Source organism: Nannospalax galili, unplaced genomic scaffold, assembly GCF_000622305.1.
Source record: "Nannospalax galili isolate Female #2095 unplaced genomic scaffold, S.galili_v1.0 scaffold284, whole genome shotgun sequence".
NCBI classification, from domain to species: Eukaryota; Metazoa; Chordata; class Mammalia; order Rodentia; family Spalacidae; genus Nannospalax; species Nannospalax galili.
In genome coordinates this window covers 2,281,816-2,298,840 of record NW_008354281.1, presented here as the reverse complement: position 1 = coordinate 2,298,840, position 17,025 = coordinate 2,281,816, and positions in this window count along the sequence as shown.

The window sequence follows — 17,025 nt, the reverse complement described above, 5'->3', positions numbered from 1 at the left end:
ACATTTTTTAAAACTCTGTCATGTGCCTGAGATCAGGATTGTCATAGTCATGGGACAAATCTAATGATTATATTATGTCGGCATGGAATTTTAGAAGAATCAACAACCAGAGGAAGAAATAGCCATCAGTTAAACAGCAAAAATGCATGATAGGTTTGGCAGATAGACAACTTAATATTGTATCAATAAACTATAAAACAAAAGAGGAAATACTTATGATATGACAATACCATACAAGTCATGGATATAACAGGCTAGTGCTCTGCCCTACCAGAAGCCAAGCTCACAGCTCTAGAGGAAAGCACATGGATTGGAATGAATGAGCTAACTTTCCCGGCTGTTCCTGGGTGTGAGTCACAGTGCCTACATGCCTACTATTATTGTTATAAACTTTATTATTAAAATTGCAGATAATATTCATCAGTGAGTTTGGAACTGAATCCTAAAGGAAATCCTTCTTTGGAACACTCATAAAATTTCTGTTCTTCTGGAATCTGGAAGGTAATCCTGGAGTCCACATGCACCTTAGTTCCTATGCCAACTGATCAGATGATCTGATTTTTTCCAAAGCTCCACCATGTCCTGAGTAATTCTCTCCCAGGCCAAGAAGACTTTGCAAGGCACGATACCAGAGAAAGCTCTCACTACTATAAAACAATGATAAAGCAATAATTTTCCATGCTAAGTTTTTAAGGCAAGCATAAAGTTTAAATTGAGTGGAGAAAAGGGAGGAATTGAAGCTAGAAGGGAGATATCTTAGGGAGGGAGCTAGAGGGCGTTGGAGGGAGGGAGCAGGGGACAGATATGATTAAGATGCATTGTATATAGCTATGAAATTTTTGAAGGATAAAAATTAAAAATAAGGGACTGGAGAGATGGCTCAGCGGTTAAGAACACTGGTTGTTTTTGCAGAAGACCCGGGTTCGAACCCCACCACCCACATGGCAGCTGACAACTGTCGGTAACTCCAGTTCCAGGGGATCGCACGCATACACATAAAATAAAAATAATAAATAAAATATTTTTTAAAATTTAAAATAAATAAGAAATGTTTAACATGTCTGTAATATAAATATTGAAGCTTTACCCATAGCAAAGAATCCCTTTCACTTTTTCTCCTGTATCTCATATAAAGAAAAGGTTTTTTTTCTATTAAAATGTGTTTTTTGGCTGTGATTACTATGTAGTACTGAGGGACAAGGGACTGGATGAAGGCACACGTTAAGCATTTTTCAACTCCTGATCTTTCTCTGCATTTGACTTACAAGATTAACAGGAGACACATTTGCACTTGCATTTTCCACCTCTAATTGAAGAATGAGTTTCTAATGGAAGCTCGAAACACAGCTGAAAAGGTGCCAGTGAAATAGCTGGGTTTCAGAAGCCGTGGACTGTGTTCTCAGTACGAGTAGTATTTGTGGTTTCAAACATGGAGTCTCTGTGGCTGGGGCAAGTGAACAGCAACTCAAACTGAACCCATGTAACTCTTCTATTGAGCAAGAAAGGCACAAGTGCATTTAAAACCACCTAAGCCTTCCATGTCAGGGACCACCATGCTGTGCTGTACCACAGAATACCCCCTGTTCTTTGCTCACCTAGACAGTTTCAATTCAGAATGCAGTCCTCATTCATCTTTGGCTAGTCTTCATTTCATGCAAAGTGTAACACATTATGAAGTTAGGCAAGCTCATCCTTAATTTGGCTATTATCTGTTCTTGAGCTATAAGATCACTGAAAAGCCTTTCACAAAACGAAAGAAGAACCAGGCAAAGAAAGGAAGGGAGGGAGGAAAAAGAGAAGGGAGGGGGAAGATTAGAAAAAAGTAAGATCCTCAAGAGGAAAGTAAAGGTAAATACTGGGGCTACCTATAGATTACCCTGCTAGGTGCCACTAGGACGCTCGGTATTAAAGGCAGAGTAATTTCGTGTGACTAGACTAGACTAAATAAAATTCAGGTCTGCATTCTTTAGACTTCCTGTGCTTTGGGTCTCAGTGTCAGAGCCCTTCTTTCTCCTATTTCTCAATAGGCCACAAAGAACAGAGGAGAAGCAGGGGCTGGAGATAGAGCTCAGTGGTAGAGCATTTGTGGGGGCCTTGGGTTCAGTCAGCACCACATAAATTTAAAAAATAATAGAAAAGAAGAAAGTATTTATTGCTCCATTATGACTGAAATCAGCATTATTTGGCACTTGTTCTCAAAAAAGCTTAATGTCAAAACTTCATTTTCATGAAACATTGGGTTTGGTCAAGTCCAAAAATGCTTTGAGACTTTTTTCTCATGATATTTCCACTGCTGGAACTAGCCAAAACCCAAACTTCAGGCCCAGATGAAAATAAGCATAAATCCCCAAACCTCAGAAATGGTCAGAGTTTAGTGTGAAGATTGAATGAGTGATGCTCAGGTTAGCTTGCATTTGATCTAAGTAGACGCTTGATTTGTGCTTGAATAGAATTCTTATTGTGCTTCTAAAGTGAAATCCATCTCCCACGAAGAAATGTCCAGAAATTCCACCTCCCACTGAATGTTAGACAAACTCCAGTGATTCATGACATAGTCCAGTGATTTTCTTGGTTATCCCCAGTAAGGTGTCTAGTGATAAACTGAAATTTCTTTACAGATTATAACAGAAGTAAACGTTGGGAATTTAACTCTCAAAAAAAAATCACTTGTGCTTGCAAAAAATAATGGTAGCACCCTTCGTGAGTAGCACATTAATATAAAATTTGATCAGTAATTCCCTATTATTCCCATTTTATTTATTTGGGTACTCAGTGGCCTCCCATTGTTTCTGACATGGACAGGATGAGGCACATAAAAGCTCTTATTAGAGGACATAATTTTGCCTGAAAGCCAGTCCTGCTTCTGCCCCCACAGGATGTGCGTGCTCTCCACAGACCTTGTGTTGATTGCCCTCAGTGGGAAGTAGTGGTCAACTCTAATTAACTAATTTACTTTCAACAAGTGTTTAATTAAGGCCTTTGCCCATATGTTGTGCTCTTTTGAAGATTCTGCCCAATGTAAGAACTTCATTCAAATACAAAGAACTCATCTGATTTTCTGGTATAAGAAGCCTTTGAATGTGTAGAAAAATCTGAATCCCTTGACAAGTGGTAAATTCAACGACTATGTGTTTAACTTAAATAAGGCATGGGGTCAGCCACCATGAGGGCAAATTACAGTGCTTGCTATCTGAGCCTGGAACTGGAGATAAGCCCTTGAAAACCAATGAGCAATATGTGAAAGAGGCAAAATCATTGTCATGAGTGCTAAACGGAGAATAATCATTTTTATTCCTGATTATTCCCTATGTGCCAGATAGTCTCTCTTAATGCTCTCAAGAATTCTGGAATGTGAATAATCTCCATTTTTCAGAGAAGGGAGTCAAAGGAGAGTTTAAAAAACCGGCCAAGGTTGGAGCTGGTAGGTGCAAATTCGGGAATCAAGCCAAGAAAGTCACGGAGAATCTCAGGTGTGCCTTAAAGAGGTGCTTCCCAAACTCAGTACACATAGCAAGTACCAGGAACGTGTTTACCTGACGAAGTCCAGCCCTGAGGGCTCTGGGAGTCCATACTTTCAACCGGCTCCAGTGCTGCCCATCTTCCACCCGCATCTTCAATGGTGAGGACTGAAAAGGACAGCATAGAACATACTCAGGGCTATGTAGGCTGGAGAGCGTGAGGGCGGATCAGTGGATGAGAGCCAACACAGTTGTGAAGTCAGTTCTGCAGTTAGGCTTCCATTTCCTCACCTGTAGTAGAGGGTGTTGAGTAAACTGAATAATTGCCAGAGCCCCTCCCAGAAAATACGATCTTATGATTCTATTATGGGATAGGAAAGGAGGTGAGTGCCTGTTAAAAGGAAAATTCCTTAGACCAATTAAAAATTTAAAAAATATTTTATTTATTATTTTTATTTTATGTGTATGAGTGTATTGCCTGTATGTGTGTAAGTACACCTGGGTCATGCAATGCCCGAGGAGGTCAGAAGAAGGCATCAGATCCCTTTGAACTGGAGTTACAGACAATTGATGGCCACCACATAGGTACTGGGAATCAAACCCAAGTCCTCTGCAAGAGCAGTCAGTACTCCCAACCACTGAGCCATCTCTCTGGCCCCTAGACCAATTAAATTTAGTAGTTCATCTGAGAAAAGCAAAACAAACTGCCTCACAGACTGGGCAGCTTCCAGAGAAGGTTCGGAGAACACCAGCCAACAGTGTGATCAGACCACATTACAGAAAAATGCACATGGAATATGAAAAAATAATATAAATAGCCACAGTTTACTAGTTATCAACCAATTTGTTAAAGCTCTGCTAGTTAACAGTTTACAATTATGTCCCCTCTACACCCAACCTAAGCTTAGTTACTGTAACTAAATGCCACTGATTTGGTCTGCTGGACCCAGGTCTAATACCTGGTCCAAATCTATAGCCTTCTATAAAATATTATTTAAAGACTTCAATAAGAATCACTTGCAGAGCTTATTAATAAGTTCTATTGGAACGGGAGTTGGACTCAATTCAGATTCTTCAGCTCCCAAGTCAATTTGGAAGATAAAAGAAGGTACATAGAAAAAGTGCTTTTCAGCCATACTTCATACAGTTTTACTGTATGTGGTCCCCACCATTTGAAAAATACTGTCCCAACTAATGTGGAAAAATGAGTCTGGAATTTGGCAGATTTTATAAATAATCCTTTATATATATGATCCAGATATAGATAAGTGAAAGATAATATTCAGGAATAATTACAGCTCCTAGTTACCAACTATATATGCCATGTTACACAAGTAGTAAATATTAAATATTTTATATGTGTATATAAAATGTCATGCTTTACAAACTCCCTACAGATGTTTTTATGTTTCAAGATACAGAAACCTATTAATTTCTTTTTAAGTCATACTGAGTTTGAGTTTTAGTCCTTGCAGCCAGAAATACCTAAATTAATTTGTATCTTCTATGCCAAAGAGATGTAAAATGAGTTTCTTCAAAAAGCTCAGTGACTCACGGTGAGGAGACGGGATGTCAGACAAAGAATGTTGTAGTAAGTTTCAACACAAATGTATTTGAGATGCTATGGAAATAGAAGGAAGGAGAGAGCCCTCAATTTTGCTGTGAAATTACATTAGCTGTGTAATAAGCTACTGAACTTCTTTAAAGATTCTATTTCCTTTTCTGAGAAGTGGGATTAATGATATCTAATCTGTAAATAATGTGAAGACGAAAGATAATGAATGCAACATTCTTAGCACGTATTAGATGGATTGTGATTACTGTCTGTGCTAATACAAAGAGAAGACACTTCATCCTCTCATGCGACACTCAGCACCAGTTGGTGAGAACATTAAGCAATCGTGTAGTTTGCTGAGACTCGGGGAGGCACAGGATCACATAAGTACAGCATTTTAAACAACTTTGTGATCATTTATTGATTAATTTAGAAGTAATATAAACTGCTGATGAAGGCTATACTGAAGATCCCGGGGGTCCATAACTGTGCAGAGACTAGATTACAAGTATAGGCAGAAGATTGGTTAAGAAGTTGTTGTAGGAAGTAACGACAGAGTGAACTAGGAAGGAACAGGTACATGAAGAGGACAAAAACAGATTTAACAGCCATCTTAAGGTAGAATTGCTTAGATCTTATGCTTGAGCTGACACTTCGGGATGAAGTTTATTGTTCTAGCTTACGAGCATGGATGTCATTCTCCAGGCCCTGGAGCACAGGCGTCAGATATCAACCACAGCTTTCCCGTTTTATTTTCCCCAGTAGATCCCTCAGTGCTTTTCCAAAATTACTTGTTTCTCACTTTTCATCCTATCTCATGAATATGCAACTTCCCCATACGGTGGGTTTCACATTCTGCTACTTGTGTCTATGTTTTCTCTTCCTTTTTCAATCTTTTTCTCTTCAAAGTGCAATTCTTAATCAAAAATCAGCATTATATGAGAACTTGCTAAAACTGAAAATCCTTGGGTTCCATTCTAGAGCTAAAAAATCAGAAACTCTGAGGCTGGATCCTGCAGTCTGTGATTAAAGAGCCCTCCAAGTGAACCTAATGCATAAACAGATTTTTGTAGACTCATGCACCTACGGTATCCTTCAGGGGCATGGGTGTTTTGTAAAATCCTTGCTTGTACATGAAAAATTGTACCTACAGCATTCTTCCAGATTCAGGGAGAAGAATCCTGGGGGTTTCAAGAGGCCAGAGGATGGGGCAGCTCAACGACCCTCACTACCCTTTCCCCATACTGGGAGAATCACAGTCACTTTGGGCAACTCTGTAGCTGAGTTGGCAAAATCTGGCTATTCTTACAAAAGTAAATCAGTGCTCAGAATAGCCAAGATACTGTAAATCTACCTCAAGACAAACCCAGAAACAAAGCCCTGAACTCCCAATTATGAGAAAAATTGGGAGCAGTAAAATAGGTGAGGAAGTAATGAAAAGGAAAAGGGTCTTTCAGATAGAATCGCCCTGCACAGGAACATTCCGCTGATCTTAGGGACAGGGCCACTCTAACTCTAAGAGGCAAATATAATAGCTCATCATGCCAGGTCAGTGGGTAAAATTTCAAGGGTCAACAAGCCATGGTCTTAAAGGCTCCTATTACAAACTAGACCACCAGACAGATGCCCAATTGTCTACTAGACTCTGCAGCAAAACTTCATGCTCCTTGGAAGGAGGGGGTGGGGTGAGTCCTTGGCTCTCAGTTAGAGAGGATTAATCCTATCCTGACCCCTGGGTCTCAGCTTCCAACTACCCATTAAATGTCTGGCTCAATCGCATCCCTGGGTGGGCTGCATAATTTCAGAATAGCTCTACAATCCCTTTCTGTCTGTGTTCCTGATGAAGCCCATACACAGAAGCATTTTCTGGTTTTATTTATTTCTGATGAGCTCTTTTGTTAGAATATTGTTGGATGTATTTAAGTTAAACTGTCCCATCCCTAATAATACAGAACTCCAGTTCCAAAGTCTCCTTTCTCTAATGACCAGAAGCCTAAATATCTGCAGCTGCTATCCAGCTGCACTGCCTATTTTCTTACAGTTCATCTCCCTCACCTTCTAAGCCAATTACACTGGTAGTCTGGCTCACAGTTAGACATCCTTGGACCAAAGCTAGACATGTAGGAATACTCTGGGGTCAAATGGAAGACCTTTCATCTGTTTGCTTTCCCCCAACTCTTAATTGGAATTTTGTGTAAGTAACCAGAAGATGATCCACAGTTTTAGCTAATTTGGACCCAAGTTTTGGGACACACCCCCCTATCTGCTACTTTACTGACTCTGAATATAGCACGTAGCATGTGAACATAGAGATTTATCGATCTCCTAATCTATACTTTACTGACTTTCCTTATTTGAAAATTAGGAATAATTGTGATGGTTAAATGAAAGAATGCATGAGAAGTCCTTGTTATGTCTAGCATATGTCAGCAACAGGATAATAATGGTGATGATGTTGATGATGATGATGATATGGTTGTAGTAGGTGAGGATGTTCCTTTTGAGTCTCTTAAAATCCTTGTTATCATCTGTTCTTTTCTTAAAAGGTAACCAACTAATAACAACTGCATATAAAATTATGAAAATCACAGGATCTGGAACCAAATAAACCAAAAGTGTTACACAAATCAGGACAAGAATTTTCCTTATTTTAATAAAATAACTTTGGAGTTTTTGTGTTGATTTTCTTCATTTTTTATTATTAGATTTGCTAGTACTTATGCCAAAGGGCCTAATGTCAGTGTTGAGGGTATATTAATCCATTTATGGAGTCTGTTACCTCAGAGAGTGGGTTTGCGGCTTTAGCTAAAAACATTGACTCATGTATAGACACTGTATGTGTAATTTTTCAGTGGTTTTGCGCTAATATGATTCCCTCTGGGATTTTTAATACCAGCTAGGCACTATTTACCTCTCCCTCTCCCTGTCTAACCCTCCCTCCTCCCTCCCCAGATAAAGTGCCCCCATTTTGCCCTTTTCACCCTTGATAATACCTGTCTCCTATGAACTCCCCTCTCTTAAACTCCTTCTTCCCCTTTACCCTTGTATAGCCCTCCCTCTTCTCCTTACAATTAAATACCCCCATTTTAGCAATTTCTCCCTTGTTAACACCTGTCTCCTACTATTCCTCTCTTTCAGACTTCATCTTTCCCTTCAGACTTCATCTTTCCCTTTACCTTCATGACTTCTTTCCATTTTCCTGGCTTCTGCATTTGCATCTGGGTATATACTCATACATGGATTTGGTGCTAAGATCCACAAATGAGGGAGAACATACATCATTTGTTTTCGAGCCTGTGTTACTTCACTTAGTATAACCATTTCTAGTTCCATTCATTTGCCTGTAAATTTCATAATTTTGTCTTTCTTCACTGATGAAAACTCCATTGTGTAAATGTACCACATTTTCATTATGCACTTGTCAGTTGAGGGACACTTAGGTTGCTTCCATTTCTTAGCTATTGTGAAAAGAGCAGTAGGATGAGTCCTTTGGGTATATGCCAGGGAGTGGTATAACTGGATCATAGGACAGATTCGTTTTTACTTTTTTAAGAGTTCTTCACAGTGTTTTCCATACTGGTTGCACAAGTTTGCAATCCCACCAGCAGTGAATGAGCATTCCCCTTTTCCTACATCCTTATCAGCATTTGCTATAATTTGTTCTCTTGATCTTAACCAGTCTTACCTGGATAAGATGAAATCTTAAAGTGGTTTTCGATTTGTATGTCCATAATTACTAAATATGTTGAACACTCTTTAAGGTGTTTCTCAGTCAGTTTTTTTCTTCTTTTGAGAACTCTCTGTTCAGATCCACCAAAGGTTGACACTCTTGAGAAGTGATTGTATCATAAGCACGAAGTTATCAATAGATTAATGCTGCTTAGTGGGTCATTTGTAGCTGGGACTTTGCTGGACGGAGGTCATTGGGAGCATTCCTTTGAAGGGTCCATCTTGTCCCTAGGCTCTTCTTTTCACTTTCTTTGCTTCAGGAAGTGAACAATCTTCTCTGTCACACATTCTCACATTTATAATGTTCTGCTTCACCTCAGGTTCAAAGCACTAAAGTCAGTTGACCATGGGCTGAGGTCTCTGAAACTGTAAGACCATCTTTCTTTCTTTTAAATTGTTTCTTTCAGGTATTTTGTCATAACAATGAAAAGATAACATAGCAGATCTTTCCAAAGTGAAAAGTAAGGTGCTGTCATGCTACATGTTGAAAACTCGTGATATTATTTATTAGACTTCTTTAGATTTTTGAGGGTAACATACAACATATTAGTATCTACTCTTCTGACTTACTTATTATATGACCCAAAATGTTGCTACATTTGAACAGAAACTGAAGCCAGAGAAGGTTCTCTAAGTCGTCCAGGTTATAGGCAAATGGAACTCATTGGAACCTATTGTAATTCATGCATTTATGAGAAGAACGTGAAATTGACATCCTTGATGATTTTCAGTAATACTATTCTCCTTATGAAAATAGTCTTGGACTCCAAGAGAGCCTTGGTATAAACAAGAGAGAAAAGGTTATCCATGCAAATTGAGCCATCTACCAAGAACTGCATGCTCTCTGCTTCCAGAATGCAAAGTTAGTTATGACTATACCACTGCCTCTTTAACTGAAAGTGTATCCAGTCTGGGCCTTAGAAGTATAAAATGTTCCAACAGATGGCTTGAATTCTCACTGAAACTCCTCCCATAGTGGTGCTATTTCATAGGGCCTCGTGGACAGTTCTTTATGATAGATGATCAAGAAGGAAAAGAAATCAAGCCTGCTTTGAATATTGTTCTCAATATACCGGCATCTGCTTAAAAGAGATAGGAGACTTGGGGAATGAATGTCCTAGGAGGCAGAGACTTCCTGCTATGCCCTTTTTTTTACAGTAGTTTGGAGCTATAAAAAAGACCATGTAAGCGATAATTTTGAAAAAAGCAATCTGAATGATAAATTGGAAACCTATACTTGCCTTTTGACCTTTAAAACTCAGTGTAAAGCACATCAGACCCTTACTGCTATCTGTAAGTATATAAGAAAGAATTTAAAGTAACACTAATATTTAGTGTTGTATAATTTAAAACATTAGAAACACTAAGAATGAAGGTGGGGTGGGTTTTTTGGCTGTTGCTTCTTTCTTTTTGATGAAAGAAAAAGAAGTTATCAGAAATAGTTTAAATAGAAAGTGTCTTCATATTATATAATTTATAACTGAGAGAGCATTTTTTCTCTGCATTGCTGAATTATTCTCCTATGTTTGGATCTGCTTCCTTTGCATTTTAAATATCATGAACTATCTGAAATTTTCTTTAATGTGTTTTTTGTCAACACCACTTCCTTTTAAGTGTTTTCATCTATTGTCACAGCTCTTTTCCTCTTTAATTCTAATACATTTGCCTTAACTACTTTCTCTGAATACACATCTAGCCTTCAAAGCACCACCATTCCTAATTCTATAGCAGCTAAAACATTTTGCTTGAACTTCATTGTCAAAAGTATCACTTTTTGTTTCATTTCTGAGCTTCAACCTTTAAGGAGCAATCCCCTTTTACTATTACTTGTTTTGTGAAAGTTACATGAATTTATCATTGATAGCCACAGAGGCAACAAAATGACACTTCTGTTATCTCTGCGTGAACTCACTAACAAGCAGTGACCCATCACTGATAGAGTCTGAAAGAGCTGACATGTTGGTCACTGGTCACTGTGTGTCTCTGCTGCTTGGTGAGTTTTATCTGAACAGCCTACAGTGAAGTTGGTATTATCATTTTAGTAATATCTCACACTTTATTTCAGAAATCCAGATTTGAGCTGCATTGTTGAGGGACAGTATTTACTTAAACCATGATTAGTGAAATCCATCTAGCACCAAGCAAAGCAAGAATCCACAGTACATGCATTGTTCACTTTGCCTTAGAGGACAAATTTTCACTATCCTTAGGAATAATTTGAACAAACAATCAGAAACTTGGAAGAGTTTTGAAGATTCATATCAAGGTTTTAAAAAGGATTATATGGATTGTCCCTTCAGAATAGGCCCAGAGTGTGAGAATAGCTGTATTATATGGGAATCTCATCAAAGATCCTTTCTGTGGAAGAAATTTTCAATAAGTGGAACAAGGTGGCATGCCTTGTGAACATCAAGTCAGCCTCATGCCAGTTCCCTAGAGCCAATCCATTAGCTCATAAACAATCAATGTGGTCAAGATGGCAGAAATATCTCATGTAAGACTGGCAACAGAGTTTGTCCCCACAGAGTCGGTAGAATTTTCTCTAGTTGTGGGTGTGCAGTGTTCTGAACAAGTCCAAAGTGAATCCTCAGCGAACCGGCCTGCTCTTGGAAAGCATGTTAATTATATCGCCCATGGGAAGTACAATGCTTAGTCTTTATGAAACAAACACAGATTCTAGATTTATTCCCCTTTCACAATCCTTCTGCTAAAATTTAAATCCACAACTTCTCTGAGTTTTCTGCACAACATATCTTGTGCAAGAAACTCATCTTTCAACAAAAGAAGCAACCACTGGCTGATCCTCATGGATGTTTCCACTCTTACCATGTATTCATTGCTTGTTTAAATAACCCTTATTAAAGAGTCAATTATAGCATCCCCTAGCAGTTAAGACACACCTGGTTGGAAAAAAGACAAAACAACGAAAAAAGACGTACCAGGTTGGGATGCAGCAGACACTGGAACAGCAACTGATGTGAGATGCTGTTTCACAATCATAACGAACAAACAGTCATAAAACAAGGATCTTAGAAACAAAGATACATGTACCCATGTCACAACCCATTATACTTTATCACCCACTTATAAAATCTTTTCTCTGTCTCCCAAACTCTAGGCTTTGCTGATTAACAAATTTAGAACCTAAGAGAAAGACGTTTCTGCAGTAGGTCACAGCACTGTTATTTTCATTGAATTGGGAGGTGGGATTTCCAATGCTATTTGTTATTCTCATGCCATTTGGGGATTCTGATGCCTCTTGACAAACAGGGAGGAAACAGAATCCTAGTGCTATCTGGATGATAGACCCAGATCAGGGTTCTGAAAACTTTTCTATCAAAGGACAGATAATAAACTTTGGGGACAGTTTTGTGCATATGATCTCCATCACAATGACTGCATTTTTAGTATAAATACAACCATATTAAATATGAAATGTGTGACAGTACCCATAACTTTGCACAATAGGTCATAGCACAGAATCAGAAACCAAAAAAGCCTCTTCCTTCTTCTGAGTTACCCTTGTTTGATCATACAGAGGAGGTATCTGTTCAAATTCTCCATGGAGCTACATGGGCCAAAAGAAGCCCAAAACACAGAGTTTGGAGAGAAAGAGAACACTAGGAAGGCTAATGTTGTAGCCAAGGTTTGTCCTGGAAGAGAGCTGTAAATCTTAAGGAGATTAGTGCCATTAAAGAGAAGCCTCCTGCTCTTCATTGTAGCAATGGAAAGAGTTCCCTCAGGGCAAGACACCACCCAGCTAAGCTTCCAGTTTGTTGAAGGAGAAAGCCTAAGGGATTTTCTGCTCCTAGAAGACCACAACATACAAAAGCACCTGCAACTGTGATCCAAGGGGCCTAAGGTCCATCCCAAGCTGGTAGCTAACTTGTCAGTGTCCTCTGCATGGTGCTGGCTTTAAAGACAAAAAAAAAAAAAAAAAAAAAAAAAAAAAAAAAAAAAAAAAAAAAAAAAAAAAAAAAAAAAAAAAAATGCAAGAGTGAAAAATACAAGGGTCATCAATACTTTCTGCCAGGTTTCAGAGAGCTGCTGAGGCCAGGCAAAGTGTGTCAGGGGAGTTCCTGCAAGAAGAAGACCCTGATGGGCAGGAGGTCTTGAGAGGTCATTGTAAAAGCATTAAAAGTGAAGCCTGGGTAAAGATATCGGACATGCCAAAGCCATAAGACATCGGCCAAGGAGAGATGTACGTTGCAAACAGTGAAACTGGAGGGGCTAAGCCATCTAAGTCCTTGGGAACTAAAGTCCCAGATACCACACCAGACCTACAGGATTTGGTGTTTTCCGTATTGGCTTTCAGTCTTGCTTTGGTCCAGTATTTCCTCACAATGCCCCCATTCCTCCCTTTTGAAATGGTAATCTATATTTTGTGCCCTGAAATATATAGTTTTCTTTTTTTATTTCCAGGGGGTTACAGTTAAGAGAGTGCCTTGAGTCTCAGAAGAGACTTTGGGCTTAAGACTTTAAACAGTGTTGAGACTGTTAAAGACTATGAGGACATTTAAAGTTGGAGTAAATGCATTTTGCATTATGATATGCCCATCAGCCTATGGGGTCCAGGGAGTAGAATGTGGAGGTTTGAATGAGAAATGTTCCCCATAGGCTCAAATGTTTGAACACTTGGTTAGTTAGTGGCACTGTTTAGGGAGGGTCATGGAACCTTTAGGAGGTATGTTCTTGCTAGAGGAAGCATGTCACTGGGGGTGGGCCTTGAGAGTTCATAGTCTTGCTCCACTTCCAATTGTTCTCTCTGCTTCCTGTTTGCTATGGATGATGTGAACACTCAGCTTTCTGCTCCAGCTGCCTCCTGCCATGTCTCCCCTCCACCATGATGGACTCTTATCCTTCTGGAACCATGAACTCAAATAAACCCTTCTGTAAGTTGCCTTGGTCATGGTGTTTTATCAAAGCAACAGGAAAGTAACTAATACACTATTATGAAAGACAGCTAGTTTATCTATGTCCATTCTTAGATTGAGAATTTTTATAGTAAAGTCTTTTCATCTATGCAAACTTCAATGTGAGAATGTTCTAAATTCAGACTCTTCAACATAAATGCAGTCTTTGGCTTCCTCCACTACAGCAGTAATCCACAAAAGCCTACTACTTCTTGAGGGTCTGACAAGATAAAGGAATAGTAAGTGGGATTCTACTGTGTGATAAAAAGCCAAGAAGGGATAATTCTCAGGCTCCGAAACCTCAATGTCACTGTCTCCTTAAGCAGAAATAGTCTTACAGTCTCCCATTTCCACAATTCCCATAGTGACAGATTTTTTTCCAGGAAAAAAGTATAGAACCATCATGGTCCACTGAAAACCCATGCTACACACAATATAGTTTATGTGCCAGTCTTTTTATACATGTTTTGCTCACTCTTAAGAATCTTTCACCATAGATAATACACCAAAACTTCAGTGTCCCCAAATTTTTCCACATAGAACAAATTGAGAAGAAATCAATGTAATATATTTCTTCATTTATTGTCTTCAAAGCATTTGTCTTGAGACAAATTAGATAAATTACTTTGAAATTTCAGCAGATTAACCTTAGAAAATAAAAGAGAAATGGGATAAATGACAAACAATTGAAGAGATGGAAGTGACTTGGGTTTATATAGCTGAAGATTCATGTAACTGTTCAGCCATCTGGCTCACACATGGACTAGAACAAACTAACTGAGTTGGCTGAGAATGCAGGAGGAACCATCTGGCCTCTAACAAATATTGCCTGAGTGCCTATCTGTGCCAGGAACTGAAACCAAGGGTGAAGATAATAGTTTGGTGGAGCTCAGCATAAGAAAACTTTTTTCTCAGTTGTTTGAATTATCAGACAATGGACTTAACTCAACCCCAAAAGCCTATAAATACTCCATTTGTCACCCAAACACTCAGTGACCACATTAGCTATTGAAAAAAAGGTTTCTTTTCCATTTGTGGAAAAGGATAAAAAAACTTTATTAAACAGTATTTCTATGGAATGACAATGTCAGTATTTGTTTTCTACTCATCACTCTTTCCACATTCTTTTAAAATTCTGTTACTCATAATGCATCATTTTGTTAATGGTGCACAGTGTTCTCAAGATTTGCAGACTCTACTAAGTCATGCTAAGCAGTACCAACTGGACAACACCATTCAAAGTCCCTGCCTTCTGTCCAAGGTTAAAGTATTTAGTAATATTTTCCTGAATGCAGAACTAAGTAACCTTCCTTCCTAAAACCCACATATCCATAGTCTTGCTTTATTCTTTCAATAATATTTGACACAAATTCTTGAAGTTGTTATCAATGTTCTTTCTCTTCAGAATTTAGTATTGACCAATCATTAAATCCTATTGGCTCAAAATTTCTATTATTCTCTTAAGCATTTTTTTTTTTAAAAATTGGGTGAGGCATTGTTTTTAAATAATTGTTTAAACTTTTAGAAACTAGCAAAGAGTATGCATTCAGTAATTTTGTCAACTAAGGAAACCTTGATCATCTCTCTGAATATCTTACAAGAGAATGAAAAGGCATAGACTAAGAAAATAATGACAAGTGACATATCTCATCGTGTACTTATACCCATCATCTACAAAGAACTCTTACAACTTAATAATAGGAAAGCAATTCAATGTTTTTAAATTAACAAAGTAGTTGAGCAGACACTTTATCAAAATAAACTGATAACAAATAAACAAATAAAAATGTTCTAATACAAAGTTAGGCATTATGATATATCCCACACATTTGAGCATGACTTGCTGTGTCATGTGTTGGTGAGAAAGTAGATGAAGGTGTGTGTATGTGTGTGTGTGTATGTGTGTGGGTGTGTGCATGTGTGTGTGTGTGTGTGTGTGTGTGTGTGTGAGTGTAGTCTTCCTAACAGCTTTTTTGTAATAGCCATATAGTAGAAATGATTCAAATGCCCAAAGACTGTAAAAGTAAGTAAACTGTTATTACCTGTTAGTAGCAAAAAGGAACAGACTAGTGATGCAGGAAACAACACAACACAAACACCTCTTAAAATAGTTTTGATTGGAAGAAGCCAGGCACAGAAAACACAGAATATAGATTTACATTTACATAAACTTATAGAAAATATAGACTAACCTTTAACAGAGAAAGAGAGAGAGAGAGCAAGAGAGAGAGATTTCTTAAGTACAGAAAGAAATACAAAGAAAGATTACACAGGGTCACAGGAAACTTTTGGAGGTAAGGAATATGGTTGATAGCTTAATGATGATGAGTTTGTGAGTATTTACATATGTCAGACCTTATCATATTTTATTCCATGTGGTTCTTTGTATGCTGATTATATCTAAACACAGTTGTATTTTTAAAAAGAATAAAAGAAGAAAAAAATGACATTTATTTTTAATAAAAATATGCCTGAAAATAAAAGATTGACCCAGTGAAGAAATGACTTCACTTGCACACATTGGTTTGGAACGTGTAGGTACTATGAAAGAGAGCAGGATCAATATCAGGTAAAGTTGCTGCATCTCAGACATTAACTTCTCCAGGCTGGAGAGATGGCTTGCTGCTTAACAGCACATGCTGTTCTTCCAGAGGACCCAAGTTCCATTCCCAGAACCCATGTTGAGCAAATCACAATCACCTATAACTCCTGCTCCAGGGGATCTGACATGTCTTCTTGACTCTGGGCACTTGCAATTTCACATATGCACATTCACACATACAATTAAAACAATAAAATAAATCTTTAAATTCTATGGATGTTGAAGAGAGTATGTTCACTACAGAGTCAAACAGATTTTCTGTCATTGCTAGGAAGAGCAAAGCAAAGGAAGATGGACAAGAAAGACGGGTGAGGCACCCATTGTTTGGATTCAGATGATTGGAGAAGGCTCAGAGGTGACATTTCAGCAGAAACCCCTTTTCATAGTACTGATTGCTTCATTTCATACATATTCATATTTAACTTTGACAAAGATTTGGATCATAAAAATAATGTTCTGGATAGAAAGTGTTCATTCTTTCACCCTTCATGTGTTTTACCTCCTGTCGCTTAAGAAAGAATTTGGGGATTTGTTGGTGGTAGGGATGAACTATGGGGAGTTAAGTAAGGAATATGTAAATTAAAGGCCTATGAGACTTCTAAAAGCCAAACATCAATTAGAAAACCAGTTTCGAATTAGAATCATCTCCCATAATTACCACTTTGGAGGGACTATCTTGCCTCCCATAGTAGAGCTTATAGCCCCCTTTCATTTTAAAGATGAATAAAAGTAACCTGCATATTTATCTTGTCCATGCTAATTTTTTAT